This window comes from Bos mutus, unplaced genomic scaffold (assembly GCF_027580195.1).
Source record: "Bos mutus isolate GX-2022 unplaced genomic scaffold, NWIPB_WYAK_1.1 CTG213, whole genome shotgun sequence".
Taxonomy (NCBI): Eukaryota; Metazoa; Chordata; class Mammalia; order Artiodactyla; family Bovidae; genus Bos; species Bos mutus.
Genome location: NW_027219586.1, coordinates 87595 through 105384, shown reverse-complemented (window position 1 = coordinate 105384; position 17790 = coordinate 87595). Strand labels below are relative to the sequence as shown.

Below are 17790 nucleotides of genomic sequence, written 5' to 3'. Positions count from 1 at the left end.
CCTTACATCCATACCTGTTATATTCTTTGCAACGCGTAAGAGCTACTTCTTTAGGACCATATATAGTGGTTAAAAGTCTCTAGATCTTTCTGAAATGTTTAATAGTTTCTCCTGTTGCTGTTTTAAACTTTATTTTTTTTTTACACATATTTCATCTTGAGCATGTTAAGTCAAATAAGCATACTGAGAATCAGTGTAGATATTTACCCGCTGCCCTTTGCTTAACTCTAGAGTTCAATTCAGAGCCACAAGCACTGCTAATTGAGTACTGGTCCCTGGGGGAGATATATTGCTTCTAAAACCTTTTAGCAGTCACTATGATGTAACCTGCTTTACGCTTTCCATCATGAACAAAGGAACTGCCGTGAATAAATATTTCCATGTCAGAATTGTCTAATGGAGTACCCATTAGATCTTCCCAAGCTGCATAGTTTAAAGTTAGGAATGGGGAACTATCATGATCAGATGTTTCATTTTCCTTCTCAGGAAGGAATGTGGCAGGATTTAAATTTCCACAAACTTTAAGCTTACTTACTGGTCCTTCTAACAACAATGACGGATATTTAAAAAGTTTACTGTCTTTCATTCAAATATTAACCTTAGAATTTAAGATTCCACTCACATCACGAGAAGTCAGTACAGTAATGTTTCATCCATTAATTATTTTTAAAGCTTCAGGTGTTAATAAAGTTGCTACCTCAATTATTCTTAGGCACTGGGGCCACCCACGAGAAAATACATCTAATTCTCTGTTTCAATAAGCAATAGGTGGCTGGTTCAGGGTTGTGTCAAAACTCCCAAGGCCACACCTTTTATTTTAGTGACAAACAAATTGAATTCTGACCCTGTGGGCGAGCTCAGAGAGGGAGCTTGCAGGAGAGCAGTCTGAATAAACTTAAAAGCCTTTTGAGTATCCGGAGACCAAACCAGTTTGTGGGTTTGGGCCTGCTGTGTTTCAGCTATAAGTTTATATAAAGGCTGGGCAAGTTTCCCATTACCCAGAATCCAAATGTGACAGTAACCCGTGATTCCCCAAAATCCTCTCAATTGTCTTAAATTCATAGGTAGGGGGTGATTTAGTATAGGTTTAATTCTCTCAGGACCTATGGCCCTAGTCCCTTCTGATATGATTAGGCCCAGATATCTAACAGGTTTTTGGCAAAGCTGAGTCTTTTCTCTTGATGCTTTGTAACTGCAGCCTGCCAGAAAGTTTAGGAAGTCTTCTGAGGCTCGTGAACAAGCTTCCTCCGTCTCAGCACTGAGCAAAATATCATCCCTATATTGTAGCATCACTGCTTCAGAGCTATTAAAATTTTGTAAATTCTCGTGACAAATCTTGTCCAAATAAGTGAGGACTGTCATGAAATCCCTGGGGCAATACTTCCAGGTTAACTGAAAAGCTGGCTGTGTAGGGTCCTCAAGGGCAAATAGAAGTTGATTTTCGGACGGAGGAGCCAAGATGGCGGAGGAGTAGGACGGGGAGAACACTTTCTCCCCCACAAATTCATCAAAAGAGCATTTAAACGTCTAGTAAATTCCACAAAACAACTTCTGAATGCCGGCAGAGGACATCAGGCACCCAAAAAAACAATCCAACTCTTCGAAAGGAGGTAGGAAAAAATATAAAAGACAAAAAAAGAGACAAAAGAGGGAGGGACGGAGTTCCGTCCCGGGAAGGGAGTCTTAAAAAGAGAGAAGTTTCCAAACACCAGGAAACCTTCTCACTGCCGAATCTGTGCCGAGCTTTGGAAGCACAGAGGGCAACATAACAGGAAGAAAAAATAAATAAACAATTAAAACTCGAAGATTGTGAGTCCTACGGTAACTCCCCCAGCGGAGAAGCAGCGCAGACGCCTGCACGCGCCATTAGCAAGCGGCTGCATCGCTTAGAGTAAGAATCTGGCCTGAATACCCTGAGCACTATCTGAGCGAAATAATTTGGGCTAGCAAACCAGACTGTGGGATATCTACCACGCGAAAAACCAGCCCTAACCTAAGACCGCCAGGCCCGCGCACGGAACAAAGAACTGAACAGAGATAGCCGGCTGCAGACCTTCCCCCTCCGGTGACAGGCAGCCAGAGCCGGAAGAGGGCAATCACAGCCCCAGAGAGACATTATCTATAAAACTGTAAGCAGGCTTCTTTGCTAACTAAAACTTTTTGGGGGTCTGGACAGTTAACATCTGCCTGAGAAGGTGCGCCGGTTTTACACCCAGATAACCGAGTGGCGGGGAGGCGATAAGCGCAGCATTGGCGCTCGCCAAACACCTCATCACTTGAGCTGCTCGGACCTGGGAAGAGCACAAAACTCAGGCCCAACTGAGTCTGCGCCTCTGAGGACTACCCGAGTGCCTGAACCTGAGCGGCTTGGACCTGGGAGGTACATGCAACACAGGGCCAGCCTCGGATTGTTCCCGGCGGAACAACCTAGAGCCCGAGCAGTGTGGGCAGGGAGGCTACACGTGCCGTGAGCGGGGGCAGACCCAGTGTGGCTGAGGCACTGCGAGCGCACGCCAGTGTTATTTGTTTGCAGCATCCTCCCTCCTCCCCACAGCGCGACTGAACAAAGAGAAGAAATACAGCTCCACCCATCAGAACACTGACACAAGCTTCCCTAACCAGGAAACCTTGACAAGCCACCTGTACAAACCCACACACAGCGAGGAAAAGCCACAATAAAGAGAACTCCACAAACTGCCAGAATACAGAAAGGACACCCCAAACTCAGCAATTTAAACAAGATGAAGAGACAGAGGAATAGCCAGCAGATAAAGGAACAGGATAAATGCCCACCAAACCAAACAAAAGAGGAAGAGATAGGGAATCTACCTGATAAAGAATTCCGAATAATGATAGTGAAATTGATCCAAAATCTTGAAATTAAAATGGAATCACAGATAAATAGCTTGGAGACAAGGATTGAGAAGATGCAAGAAAGGTTTAATAAGGACCTAGAAGAAATAAAAAGAGTCAATATATAATGAATAATGCAATAAATGAAATTAAAAACACTCTGGAGGCAAATAAATAGTAGAATAACAGAGGCAGAAGATAGGATTAGTGAATTAGAAGATAGAATGGTAGAAATAAATGAATCAGAGAGAATAAAAGAAAAACGAATTAAAAGAAATGAGGACAATCTCAGAGACCTCCAGGACAATATTAAACGCTACAACATTGAATCATAGGGGTTCCAGAAGAAGAAGACAAAAAGAAAGACCATGAGAAAATACTTGAGGAGATAATAGTTGAAAACTTCCCTAAACTGGGGAAGGAAATAATCACCCAAGTCCAAGAAACCCAGAGAATCCCAAACAGGATAAACCCAAGGCGAAACACCCCAAGACACATATTAATCAAATTAACAAAGATCAAACACAAAGAACAAATATTAAAAATAGCAAGGGAAAAACAACAAATAACACACAAGGGAATTCCCATAAGGATAACAGCTGGTCTTTCAATAGAAACTCTTCAAGCCAGGAGGGAATGGCAAGACCTACTTAAAATGATGAAAGAAAATAACCTACAGCCCAGATTATTGTACCCAGCAAGGATCTCATTCAAGTATGAAGGAGAAATCAAAAGCTTCTCAGACAAGCAAAAGCTGAGAGAATTCTGCACCACCAAACCAGCTCTCCAACAAATACTAAAGGATATTCTCTAGACAGGAAGCACAAAAATGGTGTATAAATTCGAACCCCAAACAATAAAGTAAATGGCAATGGGATCATACTTATCAGTAATTACCTTAAACGTAAATGGGTTGAATGCCCCAACCAAAAGACAAAGACTGGCTGAATGGATACAAAAACAAGACCCCTACATATGTTGTCTACAGGAGACCCACGTCAAAACAGGGGACACATACAGACTGAAAGTGAAGGGCTGGAAAAAGATTTTCCATGCAAATAGGGACCAAAAGAAAGCAGAAGTAGCAATACTCATATCAGATAAAATAGACTTTAAAACAAAGGCTGTGAAAAGAGACAAAGAAGGTCACTACATAATGATCAAAGGATCAATCCAAGAAGAAGATATAACAATTATAAATATATATGCACCCAACACGGGAGCACCGCAGTATGTAAGACAAATGCTAACAAGTATGAAAGGAGAAATTAACAATAACACAATAATAGTGGGAGACTTTAATACCCCACTCACACCTATGGATAGATCAACTAAACAGAAAATTAACAAGGAAACACAAACTTTAAACGATACAATAGATCAGTTAGACCTAATTGATATCTATAGGACATTTCATCCCAAAACAATGAATTTCACCTTTTTCTCAAGCGCACATGGAACCTTCTCCAGGATAGATCACATCCTGGGCCATAAAGCTAGCCTTGGTAAGTTCAAAAAAATAGAAATCATTCCAAGCATCTTTTCTGACCACAATGCAGTAAGATTAGATCTCAATTACGGGAGAAAAACTATTAAAAATTCTAACATATGGAGGATGAACAACACGCTGCTGAATAACCAACAAATCACAGAAGAAATCAAAAAAGAAATCAAAATTTGCATAGAAACGAATGAAAATGAAAACACAACAACCCAAAACCTGTGGGACACAGTAAAAGCAGTCCTAAGGGGAAAGTGCATAGCAATACAGGCACACCTCAAGAAACAAGAAAAAAGTCAAATAAATAACCTAACTCTACACCTAAAGCAACTAGAAAAGGAAGAAATGAAGAACCCCAGGGTTAGTAGAAGGAAAGAAATCTTAAAAATTAGAGCAGAAATAAATGCAAAAGAAACAAAAGGACCATAGCAAAAATCAACAAAGCCAAAAGCTGATTCTTTGAAAGGATAAATAAAATTGATAAACCATTAGCCAGACTCATCAAGAAACAAAGGGAGAAAAATCAAATCAATAAAATTAGAAACGAAAATGGAGAGATCACAACAGACAACACAGAAATACAAAGGATCATAAGACACTATTATCAACAATTATATGCCAATAAAATGGACAACGAGGAAGAAATGGACAAATTCTTAGAAAAGTACGACTTTCCAAAACTCGACCAGGAAGAAATAGAAAACCTTAACAGACCCATCACAAGCACGGAAATTGAAACTGTAATCAAAAATCTTCCAGCAAACAAAAGCCCAGGTCCAGACGGCTTCACAGCTGAATTCTACCAAAAATTTAGAGAAGAGCTAACACCTATCCTGCTGAAACTCTTCCAGAAAATTGCAGAGGAAGGTAAACTTCCAAACTCATTCTATGAGGCCACCATCACCCTAATACCAAAACCTGACAAAGATCCCACAAAAAAAGAAAACTACAGACCAATATCACTGATGAATATAGATGCAAAAATCCTAAACAAAATTCTAGCAATCAGAATCCAACAACACATTAAAAAGATCATACACCATGACCAAGTGGGCTTTATCCCAGGGATGCAAGGATTCTTCAATATCCGCAAATCAATCAATGTAATACACCACATTAACAAATTGAAAAATGAAAACCATATGATTATCTCAATAGATGCAGAGAAAGCCTTTGACAAAATTCAACACCCATTTATGATAAAAACTCTCCAGAAAGCAGAAATAGAAGGAACATACCTCAACATAATAAAAGCTATATATGACAAACCCACAGCAAACATTATCCTCAATGGTGAAAAATTGAAAGCATTTCCTCTAAAGTCAGGAACAAGACAAGGGTGCCCACTTTCACCATTAGTATTCAACATAGTTTTGGAAGTTTTGCCCACAGCAATCAGAGCAGAAAAAGAAATAAAAGGAATCCAAATTGGAAAAGAAGAAGTAAAACTCTCACTATTTGCAGATGACATGATCCTCTACATAGAAAACCCTAAAGACTCCACCAGAAAATTACTAGAACTAATCAATGATTATAGTAAAGTTGCAGGATATAAAATCAACACACAGAAATCCCTTGCATTCCTATACACTAATAATGAGAAAACAGAAAGAGAAATTAAGGAAACAATTCCATTCACCATTGCAACGAAAAGAATAAAATACTTAGGAATGTATCTACCTAAAGAAACTAAAGACCTATATATAGAAAACTATAAAACACTGGTGAAAGAAATCAAAGAGGACACTACTAGATGGAGAAATATACCAGTTCATTGATTGGAAGAATCAATATAGTGAAAATGAGTATACTACCCAAAGCAATTTATAGATTCAATGCAATCCCTATCAAGCTACCAACAGTATTCTTCACAGAGCTAGAACAAATAATTTCACAATTTGTATGGAAATACAAAAAACCTCGAATAGCCAAAGCGATCTTGAGAAAGAAAAATGGAATTGGAGGAATCAACCTACCTGACTTCAGGCTCTACTACAAAGCCACAGTTATCAAGACAGTATGGTACTGGCACAAAGACAGAAATATAGATCAATGGAACAAAATAGAAAGCCCAGAGATAAATCCACACACATATGGACACCTTATCTTTGACAAAGGAGGCAAGAATATACAATGGATTAAAGACAATCTCTTTAACGAGTGGTGCTGGGAAATCTGGTCAACCACTTGTAAAAGAATGAAACTAGACCACTTTCTAACACGATATACAAAAATAAACTCAAAATGGAATAAAGATCTCAACGTAAGACCAGAAACTATAAAACTCCTAGAGGAGAACATAGGCAAAACACTCTCTGACATACATCACAGCAGGATCCTCTATGACCCACCTCCCAGAATATTGGAAATAAAAGCAAAAATAAACAAATGGGACCTAATTAAACTTAAAAGCTTCTGCACATCAAAGGAAACTATTAGCAAGGTAAAAAGACAGCCTTCAGAATGGGAGAAAATAATAGCAAATGAAGCAACTGACAAACAACTAATCTCAAAAATATACAAGCAACTCCTACAGCTCAATTCCAGACAAATAAATGACCCAATCAAAAAATGGGCCAAAGATCTAAATAGACATTTCTCCAAAGAAGACATACAGATGGCTAACAAACACATGAAAAGATGCTCAACATCACTCATTATCAGAGAAATGCAAATCCAAACCACTATGAGATACCATTTCACACCAGTCAGAATGGCTGCGATCCAAAAGTCTACAAATAATAAATGCTGGAGAGGGTGTGGAGAAAAGGGAACCCTCTTACACTGTTGGTGGGAATGCATACTAGTACAGCCACTATGGAGAACAGTGTGGAGATTCCTTAAAAAACTGGAAATAGAACTGCCTTATGATCCACAATCCCACTGCTGGGCATACACACTGAGGAAACCAGAAGGGAAAGAGACACGTGTACCCCAATGTTCATCGCAACACTGTTTATAATAGCCAGGACATGGAAGCAACCTAGATGTCCATCAGCAGATGAATGGATAAGAAAGCTGTGGTACATATATACAATGGAGTATTACTCAGCCATTAAAAAGAATACATTTGAATCAGTTCTAATGAGGTGGATGAAACTGGAGCCTATTATACAGAGTGAAGTAAGCCAGAAGGAAAAACACCAATACAGTATACTAACGCATATAGATGGAATTTAGAAAGATGGTAACGATAACCCTGTATACGAGACAGCAAAAGAGACACTGATGTATAGAACAGGCTTATGGACTCTGTGGGAGAGGGAGAGGATGGGAAGATTTGGGAGAATGGCATTGAAACATGTGAAATGTCATGTATGAAACGAGATGCCAGTCCAGGTTCAATGCACGATGCTGGATGCTTGGGGCTGGTGCACTGGGACAACCCAGAGGGATGGTATGGGGAGGGAGGAGGGAGGAGGGTTCAGGATGGGGAACACATGAGAAATAAAAAATTAAAAAAAAAAAAAAAAAGAAGTTGATTTTCCTCTGCCAAACGCATTGGATAGAAGGCAGCTTTCAAATCAATTACTGAGAAATATTTGGCTCATTCAGGAATTTCAGACAATAAAATATAAAGATTAGGCACCACAGGGCATAAAGGAATGACAGCCTCATTTATATTTGTAAATCTTGAACTAGTCTCCATTTACCATTTGATTTCTTTATACCAAAAATAGGAGTGATGCATGGACTGTTACAGGGAATTAATAGCCCCTGCTCCTTTAAATTTTTAATGATGGGTTTTATCCCTTTCTTAATCTCAGGTTTCAGTAGATACTATTTTTGATGTGGAAATAAATGCAAGTCTTCAAAATTAAAAATGAAAGTATTTTTAATTGAAATGCAGTTGACTTAAAATCTTGTTAGTTTCTAGTTAATAGTAAAGTGATTTAGTTGTATATACATTATTTTATGTGTTCTTTTCCATTATAGTTTATCACAGCATATTGGAAATTGTTTCTTGTGCTATATTGCAGGACCTTGTTGTTTATCCATCCTATGTACAATAGTTTGCATCTGCTAATCCCATACTTGCAATCCAAGGGAGAGGTGGGTGGTGGAGAGGGAGAGTGGGAGGTTCTTCCGTTCTGGTTTTAATAGTACTGTTGATCCTGGGAGGGTGTGAATTGACAGATAAGTCTTCATGCTTTGTATCCTCCAGGTCCCTATACCTTTAATATCTGTGATACCTCAAATTTCTCTGATTATATCCGTGGAGGCATTCTCAGTCAGGTCAGAATAACTAAGAATATAAGCTTTGTGAATATGTGCAGGAGGGTGTACTGTAGGGGTCCAGGTATTTCTTGTTTTGTTTTGCTTTTCTAGTTCTAATGTGCTGTTCTCTGTTCTCCACCAGAAATCCTTGCTCAACTCACTGGCAGAGCCAGACTTTGTGATAACAGATTTTGCCAAATATTCTCCCTCTGCTCAGCTGCACATTGGTTTCCAGGCCTTGCACCAGTTCTGTACTCAGCATGGCCGGCCCCCTCAGCCCCACAATGAGGTAGGTGGGTGAACCTAGCCTGGGTCCTTGCACCAAAGCTCCACCATTACTTATTTTCTCTTTAGTTTTTCTACGTCTCCCTCTCCCCACAATGGAATGACTGGGTCTTTGTTTCTTGTGTAGTACCAGAAGGAGGCAGCAGAACTGGTGACCCTAGCAGAGGCTGTGAAGTCTCAAGCCCCGCCACCAGTGCAGCAAGACAAGTTGGATGAAGACCTCATCTGGAAGCTGGCTTACGTCGCTGCTGTGGATCTAGCACCCATGAATGCTTTCACTGGGGGCCTGGCTCCTCAGGAGGTAATGAAGGTAAGTTTGGGTTGAAGGACAGTGGTGGAGTGGGCTAGGTTTCTTTCTGACTCTGCTACTTACTGTCAGGCTCTGGTTAACCAGGGAGCACTCCCTCTTTCTTACCTCCTCTTCAGGCCTGCTCTGGAAAGTTTATGCCTATTATGCAGTGGCTGACTTTGATGCTCTTGAGTGTCTCCCTGAGGACCAAGAAGCTCTTACAGAGGACAAATGCCTTCCAGTATGTGATGGGGGCCCAGAGAAAAGATATTTCTTTGGTCCTCTCTGACATACCTTTTCTGTAATCATCTCCTCCCTTCACATGATGCAGTGCCAGAACCGTTATGGTGAGCAGGTGGCTGTATTTGGCTCTGGCCTGCAAGAGAAGCTGGGCAAGCAGAGATACTTCTTGACAAGAACTCCTATTGGGCAAAAGCTACTTTTGTTTATTCTAGCTCAGGCCACCTCTTCTTAAGTCTCCTGTTACCTTGGAAGGGTAGGTGTTTGATTGTACCTTCATCTCTTCTGTGTACCATTTTATTTATTTTTTTTATACCAGATCCTTTGTTCCTGGTCTTCTGCCTCCTTCCTGATGACCATGCATTTTTATGCTCCTGGGACTTAAATATTCAATACTAGATTCTCTTGTCCAACCCTCTCTTACAGTCTCCAGGAGAAATAAGGACTGAGGGGTTGTGTTGTTACCTGAGTGCTCCTAACCATCACCTCTCTCTTCTTGACTGCATCTCACTCAGGTGGGTGCAGAGGCCATTGTCTGTGAACTGCTCATGAACTTTGCCATGATTGGGCTAGGCTCTGGGGATGGTGGGTCAATCACAGTTACAGACATGGACATCATTGAGAAGTCAAATCTGAACTGACAGTTTCTGTTCTGTCCTTGGGATGGCACAGTGAGTGAGATGCACAGGGTTAAGTTGTTGCATTTTTATCCTTTTTCTTCTTATCTATCATACTGACTTAGGTCTTTTTTGTTTCCCCTTTCCTTCAGTTCCTCCCTTAATTTTTCTCTACAGTTCAGTCTTACAGCAGATATTCACTGAATACTTATATATTGCATTTGTCGTTTTATATCTCTCCCTACTTTTTTTTTCTTTGATTTTTAGTTATTGATTACATGAGATTACAGGAGCTAGGTTATAGGGGAAAGTCTTATGTGAAAGTCTTATGTAAATTCAGGCTCATTTTTTGTCTGCTCAGTGTCTGCATTTCATTTTATCATGAAGGTACTAGGCACTACTTTCACAGTTGAGATATATAAGAAAATAGAGACATTTCTGCTCTTCTCTAATGCAATGATATAAGATGGAGAGATTCTCAAAATTCAGTGGAGGTAGACAGCACTTTTTCCTCAAGTCCACAAATGTTTCAAGACTTACTAGGATATTATTTTCTTTTTATTCTCATTTCACCAGCGGAATGGGGGAATCTTCTTCTCTACTTGTGAAAGCTGTCTGCAAAGGACACGGTGTTTTCCAAATGAGTAGATGATGGTACAGAATTTTGCATTAAGGAAAGATCCATTCAAAATGCATTGAAAACCAGTGGATGTTGATATGGATTCCACATTTCACCTTGCAACTGCATTTGTAAACACTTGTCAAGTGTTATGTATTTTTTAAAAATATCACCTAAAAACTGTTACTGAAACATATATATAATTTTTTTTTTGGTAAGGCTGACTATCCCTTATGTTCTTTTAAACAAAATATATAATACATTGACTGCACGAGTTGTGAAAATTCATCTGTCTTCTAAAATAGCATAAGACAAAATTGAAAAACTGTAAATACACTCGATTCCTGTCTAATCTTAAAGTTTTCATTTTGCAATGTTTTTTCTTAATGATTGTGTTATATAATGGGATTATCCTAGTCTTAAACAGACTAATATTATTTAAACCTTTCTCTGTTTAGATGTCTAATGTAGGAAATATTGATGGCTTTGCATCACATTAAAAAAAAAAAAAAACTTTGTAAGAGCTCTACTTTTGTCAACTACTAGAGTGGATAAATACCAATAACAAAATGTATAGTTTGAACATGGGGTTAAAAATAATGTTTCAGGCTAAGAATGAAATGCAAGATAAAGAACATAGAGCCATGAGAGGGTAGTTTGCAATGTGTTAAAAAAAGGTCTCATTGGAGAGGTGACATTTCCACAGAGAACTAAAGATGAGAGAGGTGAAGGGGAAGAAATTTCAGGAAACAGTATACCACATAAAGGTAACAGCATGAGGAAAATCTCAAGGTTGAAATATTCTTTCTGTGGTTAAGAGACAGAGACAGTGCGAGATCATGGGAACAGAGAAACCTGTAAAAGTAATAGGGGCCATCTCACTGTTTCCTTTGTTGAGAGTGGGAACTGACAGAGGGTTTTGAACAGATAAGGAACATGAGCTGATACAGGGTTTCAGAGGATCCTGGTTTTGTAAACCAGAGGATCTTGGTTTTCTCACAGCGAATGCACCCCACATGCATTCTGGGTGCTGGTAAGTAAAACTAACAATGCATATTGGGTAGATAGAAGAAACAGGTGCTCAATGCATTGTCTACTGTTGTATCACTGTTTTCTTTTTCAGCCCTGTTCCCAATACGTTTCAGCCTCAGCTGTGTGGATTTTTGTCCTGTGCCACAGAGCCCCTGAACTCACAGTGTCGGTTTTGAGCATCATTACTTAATCAGTTTTTAGAATAGGTCTGCACATGTCAGTTGGGTGATTATATGAATGACAGTTCTGTTTGCTCTGCCCCTACCCAGAAATCGAAGTCTGACACAGCTGCTGCAGCTGTGAGCCAAATAAATGCACACATCCGGGTTATAAGCCATCAGAACTGTGTGGGCCCTGAGACAGAGCATGTGTATGATGATGACTTCTTCCAAAACCTGAACGGTGTAGCCAATGCCCTTGACAGTGTGGATGCCTGTAAGTGTTCTGGATGGGTGAAAAGAAGGCCAGAGCGATGTTTGTGTTTTCAGGAGGCAGTGTCACCATCTCATGTACTGATGTTTACCTCCCCTTCATCTGCTGACTCTTTTCCACAGGCATGTACATGGACCACTGCTGTGTTTACCACCATAAGCCACTTCTGGAGTCAGGCACACTGGGAACCAAGGGTAATGTAAAAGTGGTTATCCCCTTCTTGACGGAGGCATACAGCTCCAGCCAGGACCCTCCTGAGAAGTCCATCCCCATCTGCACACTGAAGCACTTCCCGAACTCCATCGAGTACACTTTGCAGGTGACCGGCTGTGGGGGTAGAAAGAGGTGGAACAGATAGGCATCTGGACAGTGCCAAGCTCTTTTGATTCCAGTGATGTGCGCCTCAGTGTATATAAAATGTGCCCTACCTTCAAATCTCCTTCATTCGCTTACACCTAGTATCCTAAACTTTTTGGAATGTTGTTTCTTAACTTGCGAATTTTATTTTGCAAACATACAGGGAAGTATTATGTATACTATGTAAACTATTTTGCATAAGAAATGTATATCTAACAAGTGAAGATGTTTCTCTTAATATACAGGATATTGTTTTCTTGCTAAACAAAATCATCTTAATATCAGCTCTGCTTGTTATTTAAAGGCCTGTCTAACACTGAGTACATAGTTTTGAATATAGCTCTCTGATTTTTGTCCAAAAAACATTTAGCAGCTTGTCAGAGTAATTCTGTTTACATAATGTACATATATAGAGAAGCACATATCTTTCATCTAGATTGACAATGTAAAAGCCTCTGGTTAGCTGGCACTCAGAACCTACCCCTAATCACTGTCTCTTTTTTGGTCTGCAAATAACCATCATTTTATCAAAATAATTCTTAATGCAGTTTTTTAGTATGTTTAGGAAGTATGGGAATAGTAAGAAAATGAGAAGAAACAGTTGTATCTGTCACTTTTCCTTTCAGGATGAGTTTATACTGACAGATTCAGTACGCAGTGTGTCTCTCTGCCTGTCCATGCCTCCCATGTTTGTGTGTGTATGTATATATTTATAGTCAGAGACAGAGGGAGAGGTAGTAAGATGTATTGGGGTGTGTGTGTGTGTCTGTCTGTCTGTCTGTTTCTCTGAATATGTAAAACCTTTGCAAGATTATGGTTTCGTTACTCTGTTTCTACTAACATACAGAGTGGCCAATAAAAGGGCTTTTGAAACAAATACCTGTTTGACACTTGGACTTAAGCTCTTTATGCTTCAGATCCCTTACGGTAAAATGGAAATGAAAGTTGTAACTCTCACAGGACTTTTGTAAAGCATTTACATTTGGTATGTCCTTGTGACATTCACAATAAGTTTAGAATACATACCTGTGTGCTTATTATTTGATATTAACTCCTTGAGGTATAGATATTAGTGATATAGAATCTTTAAATGAGGATACAAAAGACAAGATGTATCTGAAGGTCACAAAAGTGTGGCAGAGCTGGCATTTGGATCTAGATCTCCACCAGCAGGATGTTTCACATCACTTTGCCTGGGACTGTATTTATTTATCTTTTAATTCTCAGGGGGCAAAGTGCTATTATTATTTTCTGCCCAGTCCTCAGAAGATCACTGTGGAGAGACCATTCATGTTTTATTCTTTGTGTGAACTTTTTTCTATAATTTAGGCATGACATACCTAGGCTAGTGTATATAACCTCAGAAGTTTTCCACAAACTTAGCCTTGGCAGTAATTTCTGCCCAGACCAACCTCATGGATTTTTAAATGGAATGGTGGGGGCTTCAAAAGTTTGAGGAGTCCCATTGGTAGGGCTTCATTCTTCTGTTTTCCAATAGCAGACATGCTCTTCCTATTTCCTGTATTTCCCTGATGTTCTCTCTAATGCCTGCAGAAAAGTTAACTTTTTTTCCTGTATCCCACGTAATGTCTTCTGCTCAGTCTGAAGTAGGCTTGGGATGAGTTTGAAGGTCTTTTCAAGAAGCTGGCAGAAAACATCAACCAGTATCTTATGTGAGTACTTTCGTGCAAATGCCTGCTCACCCTTCCTCTGGCCTGTCAGGCAGAGTACTCTGTAACCATTTAACAGTTAGGACCTACTGTACTTTTTTTTTTTTCCCTCAGGGGTTTGGGGGACACACCAATAATCACACCTGTGGTTTATGGACACTTAGTACCCCAGGCAGGGATTGAAACCATACCCCCTCTGGCAGAAAGACAGTTAGTGGTGACCAGGGAATTCCCTGGTGTACTTTCTGAACAAATTAATGGTTGCTTGGGCCTTATACTTTTGGAAGATAGGACTGACTGTCCACAGACATAAGCTTACTCCTAAGATAACTTTGTAATTCTGCATTGGTTTCCCCTTTGATTCTTGATAGAGATCCCAAGTTTGTGGAACGAACGCTGTGCCTGGCAGGCTCCCAACCTCTGGAGGTGCTGGAGGCTGTGCAGCGCAGCTTAGTGCTGCAGCGGCCACAATCATGGGCTGACTGTGTGACCTGGGCATACTACCACTGGCATACCCAGTACTCCAACAACATCAGATAGCTGTTGCATAACTTTCCCCCTAACCAGGTAGTAACACAGTTTTAGGGACCATTTGTCAGAATAGGTCTACTGGGAACAGTTTACCCCAGCATTGTTTAATTTATTTTTTATTTATATTTAAATGGAGGGTAGTCGCTTTACACTATTGTGTTGGCTTCTGCCACGGTTTTGACATGATTCACTCTGGTTAATCCAGTTGTGGCAAGCTCAGCAAGCCTTTGAGAGGTCTTAAAACAAATAAGGAAATGATTTTTGAGGTCAAAGACTGCCACTGTTCTCCTCTAATCACCAGTTACTGTTTCCTCTACCCTGAGATGTTTGGTATCAATTTCCTTTATCCGTAGAATATGTCATTCCAGATTCCCAGTCAAGACTGTTGAAACTATAGAAGAAAAAATTCAGAGTTAATGGCATAGAATCTAGCTGTGTTCTCTTGGAACTAGTTACGCAGTTCCTCTCTTCACCTCAGTATACTCATCACGGAATTGGGAATAGTGATAACCTAATTTCCTAATTTCATGAGCGTTTTGTGAAGGTTAGTTGCTCTTTATTAAGTTAGTAAGTTAATTTGTTAGTACAGTGCCTGGTGGGCTTCCCTGCTGGCTCAGTGGTAAAGAATCTGCCTGAAGTGCAGGAGACCTGGGTTCAATACCTGGGTAAGGGAGATCCCCTGGAGAAGGGAATGGCTACTCATGCCAGTATTCTTATCAGGAGACTCCCATGGACAGAGGAGCCTGGCATACTGCAGTCCACAGGCTCACAAAGAGTTGGACATGACTTAGCATCTGAACAACAAGAACACAGTGGCTGGCAGTCCGTAAAAGTTTCATCAATATCTCTGTATCTGGCAGAAAGCGAGTGTCCAAGTATAATGAATTGGGCCTTCCAGGACTGAAAATGAGGAGTCGTGGTTATTAGAGAGACTTCTTTTGGCAGGTTCTGCTCCCCCTAAATCTTCTTGTTTTCTAGCTTACAGGTTCAGGAGCCCGTTTCTGGTCTGGGCCTAAATGCTGCCCACACCCACTCATCTTTGACATCAACAATGTAAGTCTATCTCCTGTACCGGGGTCCAGCCCTGGTTGGATCCAGGGATATCCTCAGGAGGACGGCATTGGCTAAAGAATAGCAAAAGGGGAGAGACAGAGGCTTAATCTAATTGGTTTTTGTGGGAAACTAATAAAGTTTGTGACACCGAACTTGCTCTGACCATGGAGGCCGCAGGCGCCCTCTCGAACAGCTGAAGGTGCCACACCTTAGGAACCTTCTTTAATGGGTCTTAGAAGCCCAGGTCTTAGAAGTGGTCTCCGAGAATCCCCATGTTGCATTCAGTCATCCTGAAGGAAAAACAGAGAAGAAAAGAAGAGAAAGGGAAGCAAGAATGACAAGGGGAGACCAAACCTGATGAGCAAGGCCTGTGGCTTTATTTTCAAAGGGAGCTTATACACCTTAAGTTGTGCATAGAGGATAATTGGGGGTGTAAAGTCCTGCAAAGTCCGCAGTCCTTGATTCTTATCAAGACCAGGCTTTCTTTTCTGCAAACTTATCGTATACAAATGTTTTAGGTGATTTACATCATCTTCTGGCCAGGAGGCCTATTAACATTTTATGACTTTTTGTTCTGAAGGTTATCAGAACAAAGTTAGTTAACCAGAAAACTTATTTTTTCTAAGAGTAATTATTTTAAAGTTTGGCTCCATCCTCCTAAAGTGTTAGATAAAGTTGCATTCCTATAGGGCAAAGCTGCAGTGGGCTTACAACAAGGAAAGAATTTATTACCTCCAGGGTCTAAGGTTGTTAACACCAAGGCCACTACTTATTTTTTCTATATACCAACTATATTAATTAATATACTCCCAGGGACTAGGAGAATGCAACATTGGAGAAGGAAATGGCAACCCACTCCAGTGTTCTTGCCTGGAGAATCCCATGGATGGGGGAGCCTGGTGGGCTGCCGTCTACGGGGTTGCACAGAGTTGGACACAACTGAAGCGACTTAACAGCAGTAGGGACACAATGGGTAAGGGATATGGAAACTTGGCAGCAGCATTAGCTCAACAATGAAATCTTCTACTAGTTCTATTCTAATAATTTTTAACTCCCCAAGAGGCTCTATACTATTTGAATATACTAAGCTTCCCATGCCTCTCACGGCTGGGAGGCTGTAAACAATCATACGTGTAGCTGTAGGAGTCCAGATAAACCTATCAGGCAAGTTAGAGAGCCATCTGAGGGGTTTGGATTGAAACACTCCTATTATGCCCAGGAGTCTTATTAACTAGAGCTCTAAGTTGATTTCCTTCAGAGAAAGGTGGTTGGGAATAGGCCCCCCAGACCCCGCCCCCGTTAATGTCAGAGGAGTTGGTAAAAGTCATAAAATAGTAAAACAGACAGATTCTGGTTTTGGCCTTAGATGCTCAAGCAGCTCCAGGGGGCCCCTCAAGTCCTGACTTGCCTTGCCCATTAGGGCTCTCCCGGATGACCTTGTCATGGGTGGGAACTCCCGTGCTGGCTCCTAGCACTCCTGGGTCTCCTGCAGTTAGGTAGGAAGTCACTGAACGTGTGGTAAAGAGACTGAGCCTCCATAGGGGAGTACTGATGTTTTTACCCCTCCTTACCTTGCCTTCTCTTAGCCCCTGCATCTGGACTACATGATAGCTGCTGTCAACCTATTTGCCCAGACCAATGGGTTGATGGGCTCTCAGGACCGGAGTGCTGTCACCATAGTCATTCAGTCTATGCAGGTCCCTGGGTTCACCCCAAAGTCTGGCATCAGCATCCAAGTTTCTGATGAGGTTCTGCAAACCAGTTCCTCCATTAGTGAGAGCACTTTAGTTGGGTTGGACCACCACACTACTGTAGCCCATGTCCATGCAAGCCTCCTGTGCACTGGTGTTTTGCTCCTGGCTCTGCTCTGAGATCTCCTGTCTGAGATTTATCCACTGCCCTTTTTCCTTGCTTCTTCAGTTTCCAGTAGCATTGTATTGAGGCAAATCCTCTCTCACACTATTTATTTCTTCTCCTTCTCTCAGATAGACCATGTCTTTTCTTTGTGTGTTTTTTCTTTGTTTTGTTCTATTTCCCTATACTTCTTCTTGTGTTCTTCTGAGGTAGAAATGGATATGATTTCTACTAGTAGT

At 40.7% G+C, this 17790-nt stretch overlaps 1 pseudogene; it reads left to right on the top strand.

Annotated features, from left to right (window-relative positions):
* Positions 1-17568, top strand: part of LOC138986839 (ubiquitin-like modifier-activating enzyme 1) — a 45420-nt pseudogene extending 27852 nt beyond the window's left edge.
* The last annotated feature ends 222 nt before the right edge of the window (positions 17569-17790 follow it).